We start from the raw sequence: 23,734 nt of genomic DNA on the forward strand, positions 1-23,734 counted from the left end.
CGGAAGTGAACCCCGCGGCCTGAGTAGGAAGCGGGGCGACAGCTCCGCCTCCTCCGCCTCAGGGAGGGCCGAAGGGAGGCGGCAGCCGGAGCCGGTGTGCGGCGGGGAGGCTGAGAGGTGGCGGTGGAGGGGCCCGGCACGGCACGGCACTGTCGTCATTCGGTGAGTGGGGGAAAGCGGAGCGAAGTTCGAGTGCTCGCCCCTGGTACTGTCGTCGTCGGGGGAGCGGGGGGAAAGCGTAGCGAAGTTCGAGTGCTCGGCCTTGGCCCCCGCGGTGGCGCCTCCTCGGCACCTGGGGCGGCCGTGCCGCACCCTGTGTCTCCTCAGGGAGCCCCACCGGGAGCGTGTAGGGCGCCGCTTCCAGCCGCTGCTCGAGCGCGGGAAGAGCCTGGCGACGGGAGAGGCCGCCGCATCCCGGGAAGAGGCTGCAAGGAGGCAGCTGGTGTGTGGTGTCAGGCAGTGCTGCTCTTACCTTTGCTTTTTTAGGCTGTGTCTGACTGTGCTGAGCTGCACGGAAGGTGTCGGCGGGCCCTCAGCTGCGGGGTGCTGGGCTGGATGTGGGGTGCGCTGGCAGATGGCTGCAGTCAGGAGGCCTCCGTGTTTTGTCGGAGTAGCTTTCTCACCGGCGTTCTTTGCTCGGAGATGAATGCAGCCTGATAGATAGTGGGATCTGTTACAAAGTTAACACAAAAAAGTGATGCGGTATTATTAACCTGCATTTAATATTTGTTAATTTCTACAAGAGGTTTGAGTAAACGCTTACGGCATAATTTTTCTCCTGGCAAAACCTCACTCCTTTCAGGTAATCTTAAGATCTAGAGGCATCCCTTTGACTGGCAGCTGACTCTAGATTTCAGTGTGGCCTAGCGTTGTTAAAAGACATTTGAAATAATAAAGTGCATTTTAACTTGTTTGTTTATTGTCTTTTGTAGATTCACCTACCGGCAACTACAGGAGATGAATTGATATCGAAAGAAACATCAACGTGTTGTATCAATGAACCTGAGGAAATCACAGCATCCCAGTTACTGTATGCTGCTGTACCTGCAGGTGTTGAAGTCCAGATTGCTGGCTTGGTGGAAATGTTTCTGGTGGAGGTATACAGGTGCAAGCTCTACCAGTTCACAAGCATCAGAAAACAGATCAGGCACACCTGGCTCATGCATGAAACAGATACAGCATGTGAAATTTCACACTGTCGTAAGTTGGACCAAAATGAAAATGAGTCATGCATCCCATAGCATAGGAGTCGAAGCTAAGCAAGAAAAGAAAGTAAAGAAAGAAAATGGCGCAAAAATTGTCTTTCTTCTGGTGTGTCTCATACTTCAAAACATGAGTCCCCATTGTTGGTAACATGAGCACAAGCAGCCAGAAATAGTCCTCATGCCTGTCACTCTTGTGAACACCTTGTTTGGAGAAGCAGCAGCTCATTTGCAGCTTGAGAAGCCCTGTTCTGCAGTGCTGACTTCTCTTTCGTATTCCAAGAGCAAAGATGAAGAAGCAGCCCAGTGTGTTCGTCGTGGCCTCTGTCATGTTTCTGATGTTACAACTCAGACCTTAGCTGGGGAGATAAAACTGAATCAAGGTGGGAAAATTTCAAAAATCAGGAGAAAACCATTTGTGGTAGTATAGAGCTAGCTCATCTTTTGCAAGATGCTTGCACCTTAAAGCTGGGTTCTGATAGTATGCATCCTTTCTGCAACACCTGCAAGATAACACTAAAGTCATAGAATGCTCATAAGATCCATTAAAAAGGTTGTGGTGTCGATTGTGGCTTCAAGTGCATTTATTGTTGCATGGCTGGCTGAGTGGGACTTAATGGAAAATCATTTAAAATCATGGAAGTGGATGAAAGAAACCTGCCAGAGCCTCATCTGTGAAAGTGTTTTTACATAAGCAAGTGCCTGGGAGGTTCACAGGAACAGCTGCCAGAGGAAACCTCATCGCTTTCAGTGCACAATGTACTCATCTTTTGAAACTGAGTGGAGAAGAAATCTTCAAGTAGCTTACCATTATCAGGATGTTTAAATGTCTGCATAGGGGTTGTACCAGTAAGTCAAACTTAATTTTTAATTCTTGTACAGATCCTCTGCTTTGAATTTCTATGTCAATGTAACTTTATTTGGTCAGTGCAAAATTTACTAGGGAGTTTGAACATGAGATCAAATGCTGTCATGAGAAGCTACAGTAAAACATCCTTGTCTTGGTTTAAACAAAGGAAATACATGACTTGGAAACAATTCTTAAAAGTGTTGCAAATGTTTACTGTTTGGTGATGTTCCTTTATTCTGAAAAATTCTGTTTAATTTCTAAATATTTCTAGAAGTAGTTGATCATTGTATTCCAATAATTTCAATATTATTGCCTTTTAATGGTTCCATACAAATAGTATAAAGGTACTTCTGTCAAGCTTAATGCTTTTGATTTTGTCACACTGCTAATAGATAAATGTTATCTCCCTTTATAAATGTAGGACCTGGGCAGACTAACATAATTTCTGTGACTCATAAATCACAAAAGGACGTAATTCCAGTGCTGTTCCTTGCATTGACTGCATATGATAGTTTTGTACCATTTGTGCTTTATGTATGCAAGGAGGGAAAACCATAAATCTTTTCCTGTTACCAATTACAAGTATTTTGCCCTCAGGAGAGCCATGGAGTTGGTGCTTACCTTCAGGTCTGTAGGTAAAATCTTCAAAGATCTGTGTATAAAGGTGGTGTTGGCATTTTTTTGTTTAACCATTCAGTGCTGCAAGTGATTGCAGTGGTGGTTAGTTTTTTTGCAAAGTTTCCACAGTAGCTTCTGCTGATGCAGTCCAAATTCTTGCTGTCTGAATTGAACTATTGGTTTGGTTCTGATTGCTGAGTAAGACTAGTCCAAAATCAGATAATTTATGTGAAATAAGATGATGGCTCATGGGAGCCACATGCTCTGAAATTTGTGGCAGTGGTTGGATAAGAAAACGGGTTATCTTAAGAGCATTAGGGAGTGTGGAATAACAGGGCTTCCTGTGATTGTAGCCAAGCCAGACATTCCATCTGTGTTGAGGTGTAGGTTTTGGAGGGTTTAGGTACTAGATTGCTTTGTGCAGTCTTAAGTTTGAAGTTTTTGGGATAAGTGGTGGTGTTCTTCAGTTTTTAGTGTTCAAAAGAGCAGGAGACAGGATTTTCATAGGAGGTTATTGGAGAATTTCTGCAGGATAAGCAACTGAAAAGAGGGTTGATAACTCAAAATTCAGTGATTTGTTATTAACACCTTTATAGCAAAGGCTCAGTGGTCTTGATTGCATTTCCTGTTAAACAGAATTCCTCTAGGTAAAACCTACAACCTCCAAACAGTGCTTTCTCCAGACCAAATTTAGGCTGTCAGCAAATGTGCTTAGAAGGGGATGAACAAGTGCAGTGCATTGCATCTCACAGATAAAAATTGCTTTTTGAAGCTTGGGTATTTTGATGTTTCTTAAGTATCTATTTCTTCAGTATTTTCCATATACTCTCTAATTCACAGCAGAATAACTCCACCGCAAATACGTATTTTTGTTAACTCATTTTAAATTGTTATTTGAAAAGTTTGAGAACTCCTTTTTATCCTATTGGCTTTTTTGTTCTTTTCTGACACTGGGGAGTGCATTGAGCATCCTTAGAGATGAGGTAACCTTGCTGTTGTCATCAGAGCTCCCATGGTCAAATTACGTTTATATTCAGTAATCACTTTCTTCTGAAATACTATGCATCTCAGCCACCTTCAACCTCACATTGCTTAAATAAGGACAAAACACTTTGAAACTACATAGAAGTAAGGTTTGAACTTTCATATTAATAATTGTTTACTGTGGAGAAATGTCTTCTGTTTCATGTATTTAATCCAATTTTGGCCTGTTATAACAAACTGTGGCTTTTAATACAGCTAAGAAATGGATTAAGATCTACAAGCATTTGTGCAACCATAGTTATGGTTTCAAAATGCATCTGTGTGTGGATTCTTTTTTGATTGGGTTTTTTTTTTTATTCCCTCTTCCTTGAATAGATCTTTCTTTAACCTTTTTCTTTTCCTTTTCCTTTTCCTTTTCCTTTTCCTTTTCCTTTTCCTTTTCCTTTTCCTTTTCCTTTTCCTTTTCCTTTCCTTTTCCTTTTCCTTTTCCTTTTCCTTTTCCTTTTCTTTTCCTTTTCTTTTTCCTTTTCTTTTCCTTTTCTTTTTCCTTTTCTTTTTCCTTTTCTTTTTCCTTTTCTTTTCCTTTTCTTTTTCCTTTTCTTTTTCCTTTTCTTTTTCCTTTTCTTTTCCTTTTCTTTTTCCTTTTCTTGTTCTTTTTCCTTTTCTTTTTCTTTTTCTTTAACTGCTTAGTTTATAAAGCACCACAAAAGCTTTGTAAATACTATAAATATTTACTGGATTCCTGATTAAATGTTTTACTTCGATCTGCTTTTACAGAGCAGAAGTAAATTTTCTAGTTCTAAGCATTTGCTTAATGCAAGCGTATGTGCAAGTAAATACGTTTTAATTGGTGGAAGAGGGCTTTACAAGTCATTAAGCTAGATTGAAAGTGTGGATCGAGGGGGGGAAGAGGATTAGGGATTTGTTACAGTTTGCTTGAAGGCACTAAACAAGAATCCTAATCTTCAAAGGCAATTGTTGGTGATGGGATGAAGCAGCTGCATTGAGCTCACAGCTGAGCAGCTGTTACAGAGATAGAGGACAAAAGACAACCACAGCGAGACTCAGTACAGGGAATCTGCATTCAGGACATTAGGAATTGCTTGGGTTTTGGCTATGTTTTATGCTGATCGAAGTTTCCAATGAGCTTATTTTGGCAATTGATAATAGCTTGGTTAGATAACCACTTGTCTGTTCATTTAAAAGGAAATTTTTCTTTGTTAAATTAGTAGCAGTGGGCTTATCAGTCTTGTTCCATCTTATGCAGTGAGAGCTTTATTTCTGTGTGCAATAGATAGAGATTTTTGTTTCATACGAGAAAGACTCTACTACCTCACAGTTTTATTGTTCTTTTGTTATCAAACTAGGCCCTTTTGGGGGCAGAGAATACTGTATTGCTTAAAACATCAAAGATGAAGGATGCTTCATGCCTGAAGCTTTTCTGACTTTAGCTTTGTGTCAATATGACTGGAATAACACCAGAATTATAGTACTCTGAATTACAGCCTGCCAGGTTCGGTCTACAGTTTAGGTCTTTTTTGACCAAGGGATTGGTCTCTTTCTGATTCCTTTCTTGACATTTAATGATGTCAAAAGTGCATGCTGCAGTTCACATTGTTAGCAGTTCCAATTCCTCAGACCTTGACCTACAAAACTGTCTTAGAACAGATCTGTGTGGTGTCCCTGTGGCTCTGATTGTTAACTGAAGTAGGGTGAACCTGATGGGGAATGTATAGCAGCCTATCAGTCATATGTTTACTTTAGTTCCATAATATGAGCAATACTTATGGGTAACGTCAATGCTTCATAAATCCTAAAGCACCTTTCAAAGGACTATGCAGCTTTGTCTCCTGCAAGATGAACAAAAGGAGAGGAGGGAACAGCACATACTTCCACTATCAAATTTGACTTTGTAATTTATTTTTGAATAGTGCTAGAAGCTCTAGCAGCTATTCCTCTTTATGCTGATAAATATACTTTCCCCAAGATTTTGTTAAAAGGCTCCTTCCTCTGAAAACAGAAATCAAATTAATTTATGACATATGCCTGCATATTTCTCATTTCTATATTTTAACTGCTTACTGCATATTTAGTGTTGTAAAACTGCATTGCTTTTTCATTTACTACTCTAGATGCACAGATTGTTACCAGTGTTGCTGCTTATTTAAAGTGTACTATTTTCACTTGCTCATCTGTCTTGTTCTTTTGTTTAGACTATATTAGCTGAATTTTTTTATGTTGGTTTCTTGCTTCCATATGACTTGTTTCCTTTAAAAATGATCACCAAAATGATTCAACCAATTTTCTAGAATGTATATGGGGGAAAAGTTTCCATTCCTAATGGTTTCAAGTGAAAGCAGTAAGGGTTTTATTTAAAAAGTCCTAATACTGCATGGCCTGCAGAAAAAATCTATGCATTTTTTAGATGGCATCTCCTACTGGAGCAGATGAAAGGCTGCAAAAGTCCATCAAGGTTTGGCCTCTTCACAGCCTTTGAAAAATGCTGTGCAGAGCAAAGATGCCTTACTGCATGAAGCTAGTTGTGACTGGCTGTTTTAGGGAGGTGGGGACAGGAACTTGCCAAATTTTTTTGGTACCTGACTGCAAGAGTTTTTAATTTTTTCAGGGAAAGTATGTAAAAATGTTGCATATTAAAGACCAGTGGGGCTGGAGAACCTATGAGAATTAGATAGAAGACATGATGAGTTAAGGAGGTGAACTCAAGCATGATTTGGCACATCAAGAAAACTCCTAGGGCATAGTAAGCAGAGAATAATATTAAGTGGGGAGTCTCAGAGAATGAAAATAACCTGGGTACCAGGAGACTTAGATACATGAACCATCATTAATATAACAGGGTACACAGTGACTTCTGTCCACTATTGGTGTCATCACTCTAAGGGCAGTTAGTTCAAGCATTAGTGTTTCCTGGTTTATCTAAGGGTTCAGCAATGCCAGTTGGCCCAAATATAGTTGCCTATTGAGAAATCTGGAATTTATGTTTTAACATCTTGGGTATTAGTGTTTTAAAAGAATCTAAAAGTAAAAAACATGTTAAATGTGTGGGATGTTGTGCTCGGTTTTTTGTTTTGTTGGTTTTGGGTTTTTTTTGTTTGTTTTAAAAAAAAAAAACACAAACCCACACCAAAATTAAAGAAAAGACAGACACTCATCATCTGTGTAGGTGGATAGCCTTGCAAAATCTCTGGTTGCCTGACTTGACTGTATACAAATTTTTTCTTCCCCCATATGATCCTTCTAAAATTCAGTCTGGTGAATGAGTAGTGCTTCATTAGCCTTGGTTTATTGTTTTGTGAGCATAGAGTATATACACAAAACCAATGAAATTAAGATTACCAAGACAATTTTAATTTTGGTGGTTCTTAATCTTTGTATCTTGGCTTAGCAACTTTAATGAGCTGGGATTTTGTTTCTTTTTAACATAGGATTTATTTTGTGTTGTGGCAAATCTGTGGGAATCTACCTTATCATACTAAAAGATATTGGCCAAAAATGACAATATCAGTGTGTGCTTTCTGCTCTTACTAGGCTGTGAGACCATACTGTTCATTGCTATATAAAAGTTTGCATATTTCTTCCTTAGGTCCTGTGACATGTAGACCCCTTAGGGTCACTGGCTTCAGCTCCATGGTGACATCCTAACATACACTGTGGTGGTGGTCATGTATTGATCACCAAACCACACTGAAGCATGGAGCAGCTCTACACTGAGTAAAGGGTCAGGTAAGTTTTTGTTTATAATACTGTCTGGAGTTTGCCATCTCAAAGAAGTGTAAGACACTGATTTTTTTTTTTTTAATCTGTAAATGGTCTTACAATTGGCAGTTTATCCTTGTCTCACCTCCAGTCACTAGAGGCTCCATAGATCCAGCTGGGTTTGTAATCTGATGGTTGCTACACCATTTAAAAGGAACTGACAATTTAATAAATAAGGCCTCATAACACTTGGTGAGGAAACACCTTTAATTTTTTTATTCCTGTAAACAGTAGTGTGCTGAAATGTCTTATGTTTACCATTAACATAAGCAGTTAATACATAATTCTAGACTTGATGGATTTTACAAAAGCAAGAGTTGAAAAAGTACATGGAAAATCACAAAACCGTTTGCCTTCATTTTGGGAACAAGTACTCAAAACCAGATATTATGTGAATGGACATCACAAACTGATTCATTAGGAAAAAAACCAAAACAAACAACAGCCCCAAAAAATGAAACAGAAGAAACATGGCTGATGATAATCCTGTGTGTTCTTACACAAGAGCAACTAGGAAGAAGGATTCAAGTTAATTTGCATGTAGTACCTCAGGTAGGTATGATCTGCATTATAGCAAAACTTGCATTTTGTTTGTTATGCTCCAAGTACTTCTGTAGATTTTCATTGTAGAAAAACTTTGTATTTTTTTACTGACTTATTTATTTTTACAACTTTACAAGAAAGTTACCCAAAGACTAAACCTAAAAAATCAGGTGCCCTATTCAATAGGGTAGTTAGTCACTGTTAGTGACAGTACTAAGACTTTGGAGTAAAGTAGGTAGGTGCTGATCAAAAGCTGTTTTTAAAGGTGGTCTTCTAGGTTCTGTTAAAAGCAATAAGAAGGGATGTGTTCTTTAAAGTGCTAATAGATGTGCTGTGAGACTTCTTGGGATTCTGCATGTAAATTAGATAAGAGTGTGACACTGTACACCTTCCTTTGCAGTCATGGCTGCATTTCTAAGAACAGTATATATTGAAGCACTGATTTTATCAGTTAATGCAAAATTCTGCTTATCTGCAGTTGTAAGAGTGAATACTAAGACTTTGTCTAACCTCAAGTGCTTCCTCTCTTCCCAAGAAAACTTGAGAAGGCATTTGATGCTTCCCTTGTAGTCAAATTTTTTTTTTCTCTTTGACAAAGATGATACTGATCTCTATTAGCCATCCATCCATGAGCTGACATAATCCAACAGTCTTAATTGTAGCTTTTCTAGTATTTAGGTAGAGGAGGTAGTGTACATTCTGTTTCTCTATGTTTCTTCTAAGCATGTGAGTGTTTTTGGGTGATACTTTTTTCAGTTGTTATTGTTTATAGTCAAACATATGTCTTAACATCATTAGAAAATATTTTCACAGTAGACACCTTCAGTTTAACTAGAGAAATACTTTCTTACTTTTAAAGTTGCTCTTAATAATCTAAATTAATGCAAATTCTCAAAGATATTTCCCTAAAGAGCCTCATTACCCCACTGTTTTCTAGGATTGATGTGATTATCTGTACCAAATCTGCATTTCCTGGTTTGAATTTTTTAATGCTCACATGGACAGAAATAAGCACTTCTTATAGTGGCTTGCTGAAATTAGTGTAATAAAAAGAAAGAAAAGGTAATTTGCATTTGTATAGTCAAACCTGATTACTTTTAGTGAACTAGCAGCTGTCCTAGTAGATAGTAAACCAACTGCTGATGTACCTTTCACATAGGCATCTGCTTGGGTTTTGTTTGCTTTTTGTTTGGTTTGGTTTGGCTTTTGTTTTTTTTAGATGAAGTAGTCAGTTAACAAGCCTTGTCTTAGTCTCAGCACAGTTCACTCAGCACAAATTCACAAAGCAGATATACAAGTTGCTTCCATGTTCACAGGGAGGCATTTTGAAATAACTGTTCTTAGTTTTGAAGAAGCTGGAGAAGTAGAAGTTTTAAATCATTAGATGTTTGGGGTTTTTTGTGGTTTTTTTTTTAAGTAGCAGGGTATGGCAATCCAAATTGCACGTTACCTCTCTGTTCTGGAAGTAAAATGAGAATTTAGAGGTGGGGTTTCTTGAGCTCTCCCTGCCATGATGCTTATAGTTACTGCAAAGATGAAGAACTTTTTTGAGTTCATACCTAGTTCTGAGGAGTTTTCTGCTCTCTCTGTAAAGCAAAGCAAACTTTGTCTTAGTGCCTTTTCCTTCTTCCATCCTCTTTGAAAGGCAAACTAGCAAAACTAGCAATTAGCCATACTATCAGCCTATGGCTGTGTGTTGTATCTTTCCACTGGAGGCCCTGACCCCATGGCACAGCAGAATCTGTTGTGTCTCATAGCCAGTTCAGTGTTGTGTCCTACAGCTGAGGCTGAAGAGGTGGTGGCATTATGACATAAAGATAATTCTGCTTTGTGCCCTGAGACTCTGAGTGTGCTGCACAGAGCTCCAGAGGGCCAGAACAAGTATCCTCATTTTCTCTCCTTCCTGGGATGGTCTCTCATTATGTCTAGATTAACAGACTCATTTTGGAAATGTATTTTGGAGTCTACTGATACTTTAAAATTGAACATGAAATACCAAAAACCTTTAAGCTGAGAAAGATCTGCTGTCACAAGATTGAGTTACCTGAGGAGAGGAGGTAATGGTATGCAAGGAAAGGCCGTTGTTTTCTGGCTGTCTTGTGGTGCTTTTTTGGTTTGTTTTATTTTTTCCCCAGAAGAGGGCAGCAAATGAACAACATCACACTAGCTTTTACTCGGCGAATACTTTTTCAGCGTTCCTCACTGCCGGTAAACTTTAGCGTAGAGGTACCTGCTATTGGCAAAATTTATAACGATTATTTCCATGTAAGTTATTTGCTGCAACGTTAGCTGCAATGTATTAATTGGAAGCTTATACTCTTTTCAGTAGTAGGCAGTAGAATTTATTTATTAAATCTCTTTAAAGTTTATCAAAAAGGCAGTTCTATATGAAGGTTTTCGGTGACGAGTGCCATTCCTCAGGGGCTGGTATTAGGTCTGGGGCTGTTTGAGATTTTTGTCAGTGACAGGGACAGTGGCAGTGAGTGCAGTCTTAGCAAGTTTACTGATGACACCAAGTTGCATGGTGTGGCCAGCACACTGAAGAGAGGGGAGACTATTCAGAGGAACCTTTTTCAGGTTGAAAGATGGACCCATGAAGTTCAACAAGGCCAAGTGTAAGGTCCTGCATGTTGGGGCAATCCCAAGCACAAACACAGGCTGAGCAGAGAATGGATTGAGAGCACTCCAGAGGAGAAAGATTTTGAAGGTGTTGGTTGATGAGGAGCTCAATGTGTGCTGTCAGTGTGTGCCTGAAGCCCAGAAGCCAACCCAATCCTGGGCTGCATCAAAGAAGTGATGAAAGGTTAAATCATCCTTGGAGCATCCAGCAGGACAAGGGAGGTGATTCTCACCCTCTGCTCCACTCTTGTGAGATCCCATCTGGAGTACTGTGTCTAGGTCTGAATCCTCCAACACAGCAAGGACATGAAACTCTTCGAGCAAGTCCAGAGGAGGGCTAAAGTTGATCAGAAGACTGGAGCCTCTCCTGTGCAGACAGGCTGAGAGAGTTGGGATTCTACAGCCTGGAGAAGAGGAGGTTCCAGGGACACCTTACAGTACATGAAGGGGGCTGAGGAGGGACTTTTTACAGGGGCATGTAGTGTAATGATGAGGTGTAACAGTTTAAAACTGGAAGAGGGTAGATTCAGGTTAGACATTAGGAAGAAATTCTTTAGTGTGAGGGTGATGAGACACTGGCAACAGGTTGCCCAGGGAAATTGTAGCTCTTCCCTGTCTGGAAGTGTTCAAGGCCAGGTTGGATGGGGCTTTGGGCTAGTGGGGGGTGTCCCTGCCCATGCTGGGCAGTTGCAACTACATGAACTTTAAGGTTCCTTCCAACCCAAATTGCTCTATGATTCTGTGATTTTTATGACTGTTATTTCATGTATGTATATATAAAAAAGCCAAACAACTGAACCCCATGATATTATTGGTTAGTGTCTCCTAAGTCTCACATCTTTCAAATATGTTTTCTATACTTCAAGCTAATGTAATACTACAATTAATAATGATGTTTTCATGGTTGTTTCTCTCCCATCAGAAAATAATATGTTAAGTATAGTGATGCTTTTAATTTAATGTATTAATGCATTTATGCCCAAGGATGGCTTGTATGTTCTGCAGACTGCATATAAGTTAAAGCCTCCATTCATGGGAAATACTGGTGATGCTTAACAGTATAATTTTATTGTCTTATTTCAGTAAGGAAGTTTTATAATCTAAAATTTTATGGAAGGGTACCAAATTACTGAATTTGGAGTATTATTTTTAGTGACTATGTAGGAAGCTACTGATCAATACCTAACATCCTGAATTTCTTGAAAGTGTGTGACCATAATTTTAAGTTACAGGTCGAGGCATTACAAGAAGCCACAGAGAGAGGGCAGTCTGACCTCCTCACTTACTTAGTTTTATCCAATAGTTGATATAAAGATGGCAAGATCATAGTAACATTTGTGAGGATCAGCTGCCTATAGTCAGTGTTTAAAAGCTAAGTGGGAGGAATGAAACTGATCCCTAACAAGACTTATTAATTGATATTCTTGCCTGACTGTTTCATCAAGAGTACTCAAGACCCTTTGGTATCAGTGGGTCAGAATTCCCCACTGTCTCAAACACACCTTATTTACATCTGAAGGATGAAAGGTTAAATCATCCATATTACAACTCCAAGTTCTTTTGGACTTTTGCTCCTTAACCTTAGAAGATAGAGCCAGCCCTCCTAGTAACAGTGTCTTCTTTCTTTTATCTTTAAATTTAAAAATAACACATGAGCATTTGTGGGCAGTTTGCACTACAAGCCTTACGTAAGGTAGGCACTTCCTGCAATAATACCAGAATTCTGAAAGTCTGCATTTAAAAGTATTACATGTGCTGGAAATAGGAAGCTATGCTTACACGTTTTTTAAAGAGTAATTCAAATAGCTAGAAAATACAAACAGTTCTACTTTTCTACAAACCATTTAATCCCCTAACAAAAGAATGTTGTTCTGTTATGTCATTGTGAAAGGCTTAACCTTTATATAAAAAGTACTTTAAAAATTCTGGTTTAAAGGACTAGAAAATAGTACCAAAGAACATTTTCCTAGTTTGTGAATTGGCACGTTGTATCTTTGAATTGATGTACAGGATTCATAATGATATTATAAAAATTGATCCCTGCATTTTTGGTTTCTGCATCGTAGCTCTTAAAAAAATACTGTCTGCCCAGTAGGAGTCCAGGATCTGCCAATTTTCTTTCTTTTTTTAATAGTTGTTGGTTTTTTTTTTAATAGTTTCTCCTCTTGAAAGATCACAAATGTTTAAGGAAGAGGGGAAAAAATAATGCAAAGTTATTCAGGATAGCATAGTTTGCCTTTCAGAATTGGCTTTAATTTTTAAGCCTGCTGTTTAAATCCTGAATTTTTCCATATAGGCCCTTAGCTCTCCTGAGATTATTGTTTTAGCTTTCACAACTTCTTTGCATCAAATACCTCAAGAACTCCCAAGTCCTTAGATTCCCTCATGCAAATTAAGAGCTTTTGTTCTCTGAGCAATGTAAGCTTTATTCCTCTGGTGCAAGAAAGTGTTAATCCACAGAAATAACTGAGGATTAAATCCACTTTGGCATCTTTCTTGTTTTGAATACTGTTGCAAAAAAATAAAGCTGTATGATTCACTCTCAATTCAGAATTTGCAGGAATACTTGTACCAGAACAAATCTTGAGTATAATATAAACTAATTTGATTGTTTTCTAAAATACTTTGTTTTCAAAGTAGCAGGACTTTAATTACCTTCACAAATGTGTCATGAAAATAACTACGTTATCATTACAGAGTGTTTAAAGAATGAGTAATCCTGTTTATTACATCTTCCACGTGAATCCAGTCTGTATATTTGGAAATAGTGTTGACTTAGAAATTAATTATTTACAGGTATGATTTGAAAGGACATTGTTTCCTTTTCCCAAGTGCTGATCAATAATCTAGGTAAGATGTAAGCACCTTTTAAGCCTGCTATAGTTGACTTCAATGGGACAAGGATTTTAAAGTTGTTCTTTGCTTGTATTTCTTCCTTTGAAATAGTGAAATAGTTGTGTTACAGGTGTGGCTTTACAGCATTAAAAACTTGAACAGCCAGTGCTTCCTCTATCATCACTGAGTTTTAAGGAACTTAAAGTACTTAAACCTAGACTTAAATGGTTTTGGGATATTTTAAGTGTGTTGCAGGGAAGAATGGAAAAGCAAGGAATTTGGAACGGCATATTTGTAACCTATGTAGACCTTTTCAGATGTTTTACAATTTTGTGTCCTAGGAATCCTCTCTTAGTATATAAAGCATGCATGTAATTTTAATGTTCATTATTTTTCCTTCTAAATAAATTCTACTTGCTGGCCTGAAAGAGTAGCACTTGTGAAAGTAGAATCTGTCTTTTTCATCCAGACAAAAGAATTCTAGAGGACTTAGGTGGACTACTGAAACATCAAAATAAAACAATCCAGTATAATCATGTTGTATTGTGCTGCTAGTAAATTAATCAACACAGCAAAGTGTGTCATTCTGGGAAATATAAATAAATAGTTGAAAGATAGTAGAAAAAGTAGAATAATAACTGAAGAAGTAGAATAATAACTGAAGTATTTGATTTTAGACAGGCCTGACAGGAATCTTTGTGCTCTCATTCCTCCCGTAATGATACTAATCTTTCCTAACTAACAGCTTTAAATGCTCATCATAAAAGGCATTAAAAGCCTAAACTAACACAGTAACTGAGGAATATTATCCCCTGAGGAATATCATCCCCTCAGACCAGTTACACAGGAAGAATAGATGATGATTTTCCAGCTGTGACAAGGTTCATTTCCTTTCTGACAGGAAGTGTTCTTATAGTTAGCCCTGCAGAAACACATGGGAATGCATGCTGCCATCAAAGCCTTTCACTCCCAGCACTGCGAATATAAAACAAGGCTCCAGGCCCCTGGCACAGCGTGTGTTCATGCAAACAGGTGGATTACATGCCTTTATTCTTTATATTACCATTTAGATAAACTGCTTTGGGATTAAAAAAAAAAAAAAAAAATTCTGTACAGTTGAGTACTGAATGATGTGTAGGAGTACTGCTTTTGTGCTGTGAAAAGAACTTATGGAGTAAAGGAATATTTTTTTGTATATTGGTAGTTATTGAGTGGCATATGCAAAAAACAAACACTGCCTCTGATTTAACAAAATAAGTACATTTTTAACTTAAATGTTGGGGGCTTTTTGGCATTGAGAGGTATTGCACTTTGAGGATATGTTTTTTTTGCCTTTGTGAATATGGGTATTTTTACAGAATTTTTGGTTTAGGATCTATATTCAGAAGGCATCTGTGTAAAGGTGTACACACTGTAAAGGCAAGGACAGCTTATGACCCTGGCTCATTAATGGAGAAGGATGCTTTTGCTAATTCAGCTGGATGTGATTTCAGCCAGTTCATAGTGGTTTTGTTCTGTACTGATAATCCATGGCCAAGAGCGAATGGAAGTGTCTGCTCAAAACTTTTAAAAATTGTCTTGTGAATATTGGCAAATTTTAATATTTTTACTAAAATATATTGTTCTTTGTCCATCTTGGCTATGTTCCCTTTCATTTTCTGGAAGGCTTCCTGCTTCAATTTTCTGTTTTAAAGTTTAGTGTTGAACTTCTATGAAAGGCCCAGCTTCTCTGTGACTGATGCTCTGGGGTTCTTTCTTTCTTCCGTATTTGTTTACATAGAGTTCATGTTGCCATGGTTATATGAAGTCCATCAGTCTGCCAAAAAAAGACACTTGAATTTATGTCGGAGAAGGTACTTTGTATCACTGTCTGCCTGGAACTGTTGGATCTGTTCCATCTTGTTAGTATTTAAAAAGTGAAGCTTTTGTCTTTTTTTTTTTTTTCTGAACTGAGCATTTTACAGGATTAGAAAATGAGTTTAACTAAATTAATAGGATGGGAATGTGCTGTGCTGCGTTAATGGTCTTCTGAAACCTCCTACTTGATGTGTGCAGGGAGCAGGTGGAAAGGGCCACGGGGAGCCAATTAGCTGCTTGTGATAATACTTAAAAGAAATCAAGTTTGTGGAGATCTCATCCTATAGGATCTGGCAGCATAATGGATAGGGAGTATCTGCCTTTGCCCACACTGGCAAAATTAATGCCTCAGCAAGATGAGGAAATTATTGACCATCGCAGGATTTTGGCAGGAGTGTGGTGTGCTGACACTCGGGTGGTGTGGGTGATGATCCATCCCCCAGTGTTAGAGGAGAGGAGGAGGCAGATGTCTGGCAGGAAACATCGGTGTGAAGGCAGCTGACAGACATCTCATCCTACTGGGACAGATGGCTCTCAGTCTCTGTGGTAGTGAGTATATCATGTCTTCAAAGACAGGAATTTGCTTGATTAAACATTCTTAGCTTACGTAGAAGGCAACTGACAGGGATTCAAGTGGTACAGGGAAGGAAGAGTGATGCCCACGGGAGATACAACAGCCTTCTTCTAGGAGGCTGGCTAGGCCACGTGTTAATGATGTTCAACTGTAGACAAGTGACCAAACCCATGCAAAATAAACTTTTGCAAAATATTAGCAAAGTAAATAACTTTCTAGAAGAAGAACTGCAAACCCAAAGCTGTCTCCTCTTTCTTTTTCTATAGCTTACCTGCTATGTAACCTACAGAAAATGTATTTAATGAGTTCTAGGAAGCTGCTTTTCACATTTCAATTTGTAATTTATTATTTAGATATTAAGCCATTGACAGTTCTTCCTGAAAGTGTCATCAGCTTCTTCCTGTTTGCTTCCCCAGTGACAACTGGGAGTAAAAATAAATAAATGCTTTGATTTCCACATTTTATTGACTATGAAGTGATCATGTGATGTGATATCCTGTGTGTTCCTTCTTAAAAAATAACCGGAATAGAACTGGAGAGTTACCTGTAACAATGTTGATGTGAAATGTAACTATGCCAGGGTTGGCGTTACATTTTAGATTCTTAAAATCTGTTCACTTTTCGTTATTTTTAACTTAAATCTATTTATTTGTTTGATTTGTGGCCTTGGCTGCAAAAATGAAAGTAAGTTTGTCTATCTGGGAGTTGGACCAGCTGACATCTAGAGGTTCCATTCAACCTCAACCATTCTGTGATATTTCTTTTGGTTTTGTTGTGCTTTTGGGGTTGTTTTTTTTTTTTTTTTTTAGTAGTAGTTTCTTTCTGGTTAGGTTAATTTTAGGCTTTCCACCCTAATATTTCAGAATTTTAGTACATCAGAAAAATAAGAAGATAAATATTAGAACTTGTCAGTGGGAATATAGCTGAAAGGGGAAGTTAGTCCTTTAAGAATGCACTTCAATGGCTTTTTTAATTGAAATTAATTGGTTTTCTTTTTAGTTTTGACCTAAGTGTTGTCCTTTCTGTTTTTACAGAAAATTCTTTGTGTGTTTTCTTCATTAAGTTAAAATTACTCCCTTATTGTCATTTCCTTTGCTTCTTGAAAATTTCCTGTTCTGCTCCATTTCCCCTTTCTGAGGGACTTTGTTTGTTTAAGTTGGTGACACAGAGTACTCTTGAAAGCTGGTGCTCTGAACTTTGAATCAGAAAAGAAGATCAAAACTAAACGTGGAAATGATTCTGGCAAGTTTTTCTTGATTAGACTTATGGTGGAAGCCAAATTTAGATGCAATAAGTCTCCTACTGCTAAAACAGACTGTAAGAGACCACTATGTAAGATCATGCTTCCTTAGCAACAAGAAGATGTGAAAGATGAGCTGTGGCTTTAAAACTGTGCTGTAAATGCAAATCCTCTGATACTCGATTGAATTTTCCCCACACACTTTTCGTTTCCATAGAAGACAGTGCATCCTTCCTATTTGCTTTCCATTTCCTGGCTGGTGAGAGGCATTTCAAATGCCAGGTCTGCTCTCAGGCCTCCATGGAAGCTCTCTGCAGCAGCACTTCCAAACAAGTGCTAGTGAGAGGCCCTTCATATGGTGACTCTGTTCATGTCGTTGGTGAGGGTAAATAATCCCTCTGTCAGACAAATTCTGTAAATCTGCTGGCTTTTAAAAAACCACAGCAACAAAACCCCACCCTTTTACACTGCGGACTCAAATCCATTAATAAAAGCCAAGTCAACCATTTAAATATTATTCCCATTGGGAGCCTGACTTTATGAAGGCCTTTTTGTTTGGAAGGATTGCTTTCTGCCCCCTCCTTACAGCTCTTGCTCCGTGTAACTACTGTATAGATGGTGCTGCAAGAAGCGTGGAACACTAATGTGGTAATTACAAAGAGTTCCAGCAGGCAAAGTTGATAGTACCTGTGTGTGAGGGGGTAGTGGGATAAATGTTAGGGACTTGTTTAAAAGGAAAAATGTGTTCATTCACTAACTGCATGTCTTAATTTGCTGTATTTGCTACACTGTGGTGCATTTTCACAGTGATTTTGTCTGCAGCTTTGCTTGTAGTGTTTTGATTCCACCCTCCTGCCCCCGCTGATTGAGAAAACGCTCACATTTCTGACAGTGCTAACACATTTCATTCTGCAGTGTTGGCAGGGTGAGTCGTGTCATGAGTGAGAGCATTAGCTAGTCTTACTAAAGCTGAAGTACATGTTGAAAGTATGTACTTAGCAGCCTTAGAGGCTGTTTAAATGTTAAATTCTTGTGTGTTTAAACTCTGTATGCTAAACGATGTACTATTTGCCTTGGCTTAAAAAAAATAAAAAGTTTTAAACTAAGATAAGCTAATTTCTACAAGCTTCTTGAGTGGTTGTGAAGGGTGGTTGGTAAAGAGACAGCTTGATTAGTTGTAACTTGCTACTTTTGTGAGGGAAAGCTTCATTTACTCTGCTTCTTTATTTGTCATGACAGTAAATCTGATTACAAAACTAGTGCTCCTTTTGGAGATTCTGTTGGTGCCTGAATTAAAAACTGAAAAGGTATCTATCAGAAGGGGTACATACCTTAAGCTTAAAGTAGTTCTTCTTCACCAAGAGTTCCTCGGTATCTGATAATGGAATATCAAAGTAAAAGCCTTATATCTAATTTGTGTGGTAGCAGAACTGTAAACATTATTATAATGTTCAAACAAAAAATGAAGGAAATTTTGAAATGGACTGGTCACTTACTGGCTGCGTTGCAAAACCAGGTATTTCTTTGCAGACACTTATTTTCTAGGAAGTATCACCTATGTCCTAATACATGAGCATGAGAAAATAGTGGTAGAAAATGTCAGGGGAACAGTGGTGGTGAACTGTAGAGCAGAGCACTGGTAACCTTTTATTCTCTATGCATTATTGTAGCAGGCAAAATAAATCCAGTTTCCTCTTCTGTCACTTTAGTTGTAAGATCCAGCTAAGCATGATAGGGACTGTCATTAAGTCCTGTACTACTACAAATCTATTTTTTTAAAATAAACTATTCTGTAATACCTGTCATAGTATTCTGCCTGTTTTTCCGGAATTACTTTACAAGTATATACTTTTAAATTTGTAGTTAAATCAGCCCTTCTTACAGGGATCACAAATTTTGTTTCTTGCAAATTAGCAATGTGCATCCTTCCACCAGCCAACGTTTTCCTTGCTAGATGCACGTTAGCCATCATAAAAGAAAAACTTAAATGCTTTAACTATTGCTGTGGATCTGCTTCCCTTTGAAGTTAATAGAATTGTTCTTAATTTTAAAACTTATTATATAATGAGATTCAGCAAGATCAGGATGTGACTGCTTTACCTGGGGTCTGTAAGAGTAAACAATAACATGGTCTGAAAGAGCTCTTGCATGTGAAATCTGTACTTAGAAAATACTTAGTTCCTATCTGCGTAGTGGTAATTGCATAGTATTCCAGACCTAAATATATTGGATGTTTGAAGCTGTCACTTTTGAAACAGTTTGCCTGAGTTGGGTAAATACAATTAAGCTTGTTTGTTTTTCTTAAGTAATCTGTTTCAGGTTTGTAATAGTCTTAAGATTTTTAAGCACATTAGAATGTAACATCCTCTGTTTCTGAAATTATATCAAAAATATAACAATGTAGGAATACTAAAGAAGAAAAAAAAAACCAAAGAAACCCCAACTTTTTTCCATTTCTCAAGCATATACTTTACATCCACACAGAACCCATTGATGGATTCAGTGGGTGTATGCAAAGGTGAGGTCTAAAGGCTAGAAATTGTACTTGAGCATGCAGATGTGAGTCTAAGCTGGTCTAAGGATGGTATAACTGCAGTGGTGAAAAGTGATAGCTACAAACTCTTCAATATTTTTACTTAATCTTTTAATAAATACATACTGTTTGCTGAAATTTAATTAGAAAATAGTTTCATTATTCAAGCTGTCACCCGTTGAGATAATTTTTGCTTTGAGTTTACCATATACATTGAATGAAAAACAATATAGTGAAACCTGCAGTGGCAAATGATCATAAAAATCCAGGATTACAGTGAAATTTAATTTTAAAGTGCCTCTCTGTGTATTGGTATATATGTATTTGTGTGTGTGTATGTATAATGAACTCAAGACTAAAAATGTGTATGTAACTGTGCTTACAACAGGTAGAGTCTTTTTAAGGATGTTGCCTTCCCAGAAGCTTACAGCTATGTAGAAGAGGAGATGTAAATTTACTTGAGATATCTGCCTTGCTTAGTGACTTGGAAGAGTCAGATGACTGCTTCTGTTGGCACAGGGTCTGACAGGTTCATGTTTCTGGTAGTTTTGCTGTCAAAGACTGCAAGAGGATTTCATGAAGAGTTTCACATTCCTGATCATAGTAGATAGAGGGAGAGTTCTTTGCTGTCTTGGTAAGAATATATGGGAAAATATTTCGCATTTTGGGTAAATCTTAGCTTGAAAATGTAACTTTTTCTATGGCTGTCTAGTAAAGTATTTTCTTACTTGCCTGATCAGCCAATTATATTTTTGGTAGGTGTGAGTGGAAAGGAGGGCTAAGGTATGCTTTTCTGACTAAGCATACTTTAAGAAAGTCTGGAGTATTTTGCTTGTTTCATTCATATAAATAACACTACCACCTAAGTACCACAACCCCCAGTATAAAAACCCCGTAAATATTTGCAGCACCAAGCATGAGATTTTTAAGCAGATATGGTTTATATATTGCTAAGTCTAAGAATTAGCCAACTTAGTCATTTGTATAGTCTGACCTCTGCCGATCTCCTTCTGTACTCAGTAGAGTGATGACATTCCCACAGTTTATCTAATTCCATGTGGAACATTATTCAAACATGTGGGCTAATTCATCCCCACTAGGGTTACTTACTGCTGGTCTATAGTTGGCTTTACAGAGAAAATCCAGAAGGTGATTACCTGCTGGATACCATTCTATGGGATAAATCCTACTGTAGGTGATTGCTTTAATTTCCTGGCTCGTAAGGTTGCAAATAGTTGTTGCCAAAATGAACAAATCCTCAATATCTGTTTAAGGGAAACCTTAAATTCAGAGAAGCTTACATTACAAATTGGTAAATTTTGAAATCTGATTGTTTGATGTTAGGTTAAAAGTGCTGAGTTCTAACCCATGAGTCTCAGTTTGGGTTTTCTTACAGCCTGTATACAGCTATATTCTAGCTTGGCCTTCTAGGGGGAAGTGCCAAAACCCAAAGGTTTAGATTCTAGATTTGGTACTCCCTAAGGGAGATTTGGTTCTCTGAAGGAACTGACGTTTTGATTAGAATTCAACTATGTAAAGGCAGGATTCAGACCTATAGTACACATGTAACAGACCTCACATGTTAATATAAAATGAATCCTTGACAGTGTTTCTGTTACAGTTAAATTATTTTGAAGTATGTCCCTTTGTTATAGTGTAAAATAGGTCAAATGAAATGACAAATGGGAGGTCAAAACTTTTCAGTATATTCAGACTGGTTTGCAGCTTTCACTACATTGAGCTGGAATTCTATGCAAATACATACACACACAAAAATGCATAAAACTCTGATGTGGGTGGCTGCATGCTGGTGCAATTCTGTCCTAAGAGTGGAAATGAATAGAGGTCTTATTAAGATTAAAAAGTAAATTGGGACACTTGTGCTTGTATGAGTTTAGGTTCTTACTGACTGTTCAGAGGTTTTATTTCAAAGAATAGATACATCCACAGGTTTGCAAGTGAAAGTAAAATAGAAATATTGCTGAAAACTGATGCAAACACCAGTAACTTACTCTGGTGGTAGGAAAAATAAGTTGAAAGGTGTTGTCTTGCTTGTGTAGAATTAGATATGTTTTAGGTTTAGAAACCCTCACTTGGGAATATAGCCATCTGTAAGTTAAATTATTGGGCTAGGAGTCAGGAGAGATGTGCCTGGGGGTAGATCTGCCACTGGACAGAGCTGTGAAATCTTACTAGGAATGACTCATCCCATGACCTGTTTGGCTCTTTTGGATTTGTGAACAGTCCAGCTAGAGACTGTCTGCCTGTTCTTGTGCAGTGCTTACTGCTATTGGTGGCACTAATGTCTGATGCTTTTTTTCTTTTTCTTTTTTTTTTTTTTCTTTCTTTCTTTCTTTTTTTTCAGTATTCAGTAGAAGAGCTTGGACCCTCACATGCTGACATCACACTGGTGAGGCATTTGGCTGTATTTTTTGCTGCTATTCTTCCCCTGGAAAACAACTTTTTCTGACAACACATTAAGAAATACCACTTGGGTTCAGGAACCTTATTAGCCAATTTCCAGCCCACCTTTACCCTCAAATCACTTCCTGTGGAATATGAGGTTTTTTCTGCTTAAAACTTCTACCAGAACATCCCTTCAAATAAAGAAGATGTTGGCATTGTCAGACTTCTGTGCTGAAAGCCAGGGGTTGTCTGGAAGAAAAAACACTCCTTATGTGGCAATTAAAAAGCATTGGAATGGTCTTCCCAAAAAGCATTATGTACATGATGGTACATGTGTAGCTTCAATGTGGTGACAGAAACATAGAGGTTTGTGTTGGACATAGTGGACATTTTCATTTTTTGTTCTAATTACCTCTTGCTGATACATTCTACATGCTTACAAATTAACAGCTTGACATTGCAAGGCAGAATCTGTTGAAATGTACCAAAGCTGACACTGAATCCTACAGGTGGTTTCTGTACTACATCTCTCATTTTTAATACAGGCCTATATAAAGCAATGAAAAGTTCAAGAAAATTTACTGGTGACATAGCACTCATAATGTGGTTAAAATATTAATTAAATTTATTCATGGTTATTTTTTGTCACAAAATGTTTCTATTATAAACTCAGGCAGTGTTGAAAAAAAATAAAGTGAAATACGACATGTAATAAACTTGAGCTGAAAATTCTGTGATTAAATACATCTTTACCTTATTTAGCCAAACAGAAATAACTTGCTTTAAAAAAAAAGATTAAATTAGAAGAATGGGATACTTTATAATTTTAGGCTTAGAGGGATGGTTTTACTCTAAGATGCCACATTTATTCTTTGAGTATGGTGGTTTTGTGGAGTCTGAATGTTACTCAGGAAATGTAACTCTTGCTAAAAATAAAAAATCTAATATCACAACTTCCTACCAGACAGAAGCAAAAAGGGACTGAAGTGTGCCTACACTGTTATCTTAAACACAGTTGTGAAGAATATACCATCTCAACAGGATAAAAGTTTCCTTTCAGGTAAGTTCTAGACTTCTTAATTAACAGGAGAATATAAATAAATAACAATGTGAGTCTTATGTGTAGCTACTGGCAAATCTGTATTAAAGAGGAGCTTTTATTGGAGAAGAAAATGCTTATACCACTAGAAGTGGATGGGCATCAGATGTCATCTTGCTATTTTACAGATAGAACAGAAAAGGTTGCAAATGCATTACCAAACAAACACTTGATTCTTCTTCATCTGGAAGTATAATAGTTGGACATTTCAAACTGTGTATATAACTACCAGTGGGAAATATTTTCATTTTTTAATAAAATTTACATGGCAGCATTTAAACTTGTTTGAACAGTAGTCTGGTGCTTCTCTAGCTTCAGATTTTCTGAATGGTAAGTACTCATTTATGACAAGAGCAGTACTTGGCTCTGAAGGATTCCAGCAGCTTTTCTCTAACTTTGCATTGGGGAAATATTTTTGATTCTCGTTGATGTTAAGCCCAGAGGATGTTGACTTAACATGTTGATTGTTTAATAGCATCTAGTAGTAGCAAAAGATGGGAACTGCAGAGGGGATGTAGATGTGTGGAATTTAATTAAGCAAACTGGAATCCGGCCAAAACTCAGATCAACAGTCCCAATCTTGCAAAAAACGCAAGG

General features: G+C 37.7%; 1 long non-coding RNA gene across 1 annotated transcript; it reads left to right on the plus strand.

The window, feature by feature from the left end:
- Nucleotides 1–59: 59 nt before the first annotated feature.
- LOC115597799 lies at nt 60–22,610 on the plus strand. The gene is made up of 4 exons (XR_003987179.1): nt 60–162; nt 933–2,051; nt 7,259–7,398; nt 21,998–22,610. It is a non-coding gene; the product is annotated as an uncharacterized LOC115597799 (long non-coding RNA).
- The last annotated feature ends 1,124 nt before the right edge of the window (nt 22,611–23,734 follow it).

The sequence above is a fragment of the Calypte anna genome, chromosome 2 (genome assembly GCF_003957555.1).
Source record: "Calypte anna isolate BGI_N300 chromosome 2, bCalAnn1_v1.p, whole genome shotgun sequence".
Taxonomy (NCBI): domain Eukaryota; kingdom Metazoa; phylum Chordata; class Aves; order Apodiformes; family Trochilidae; genus Calypte; species Calypte anna.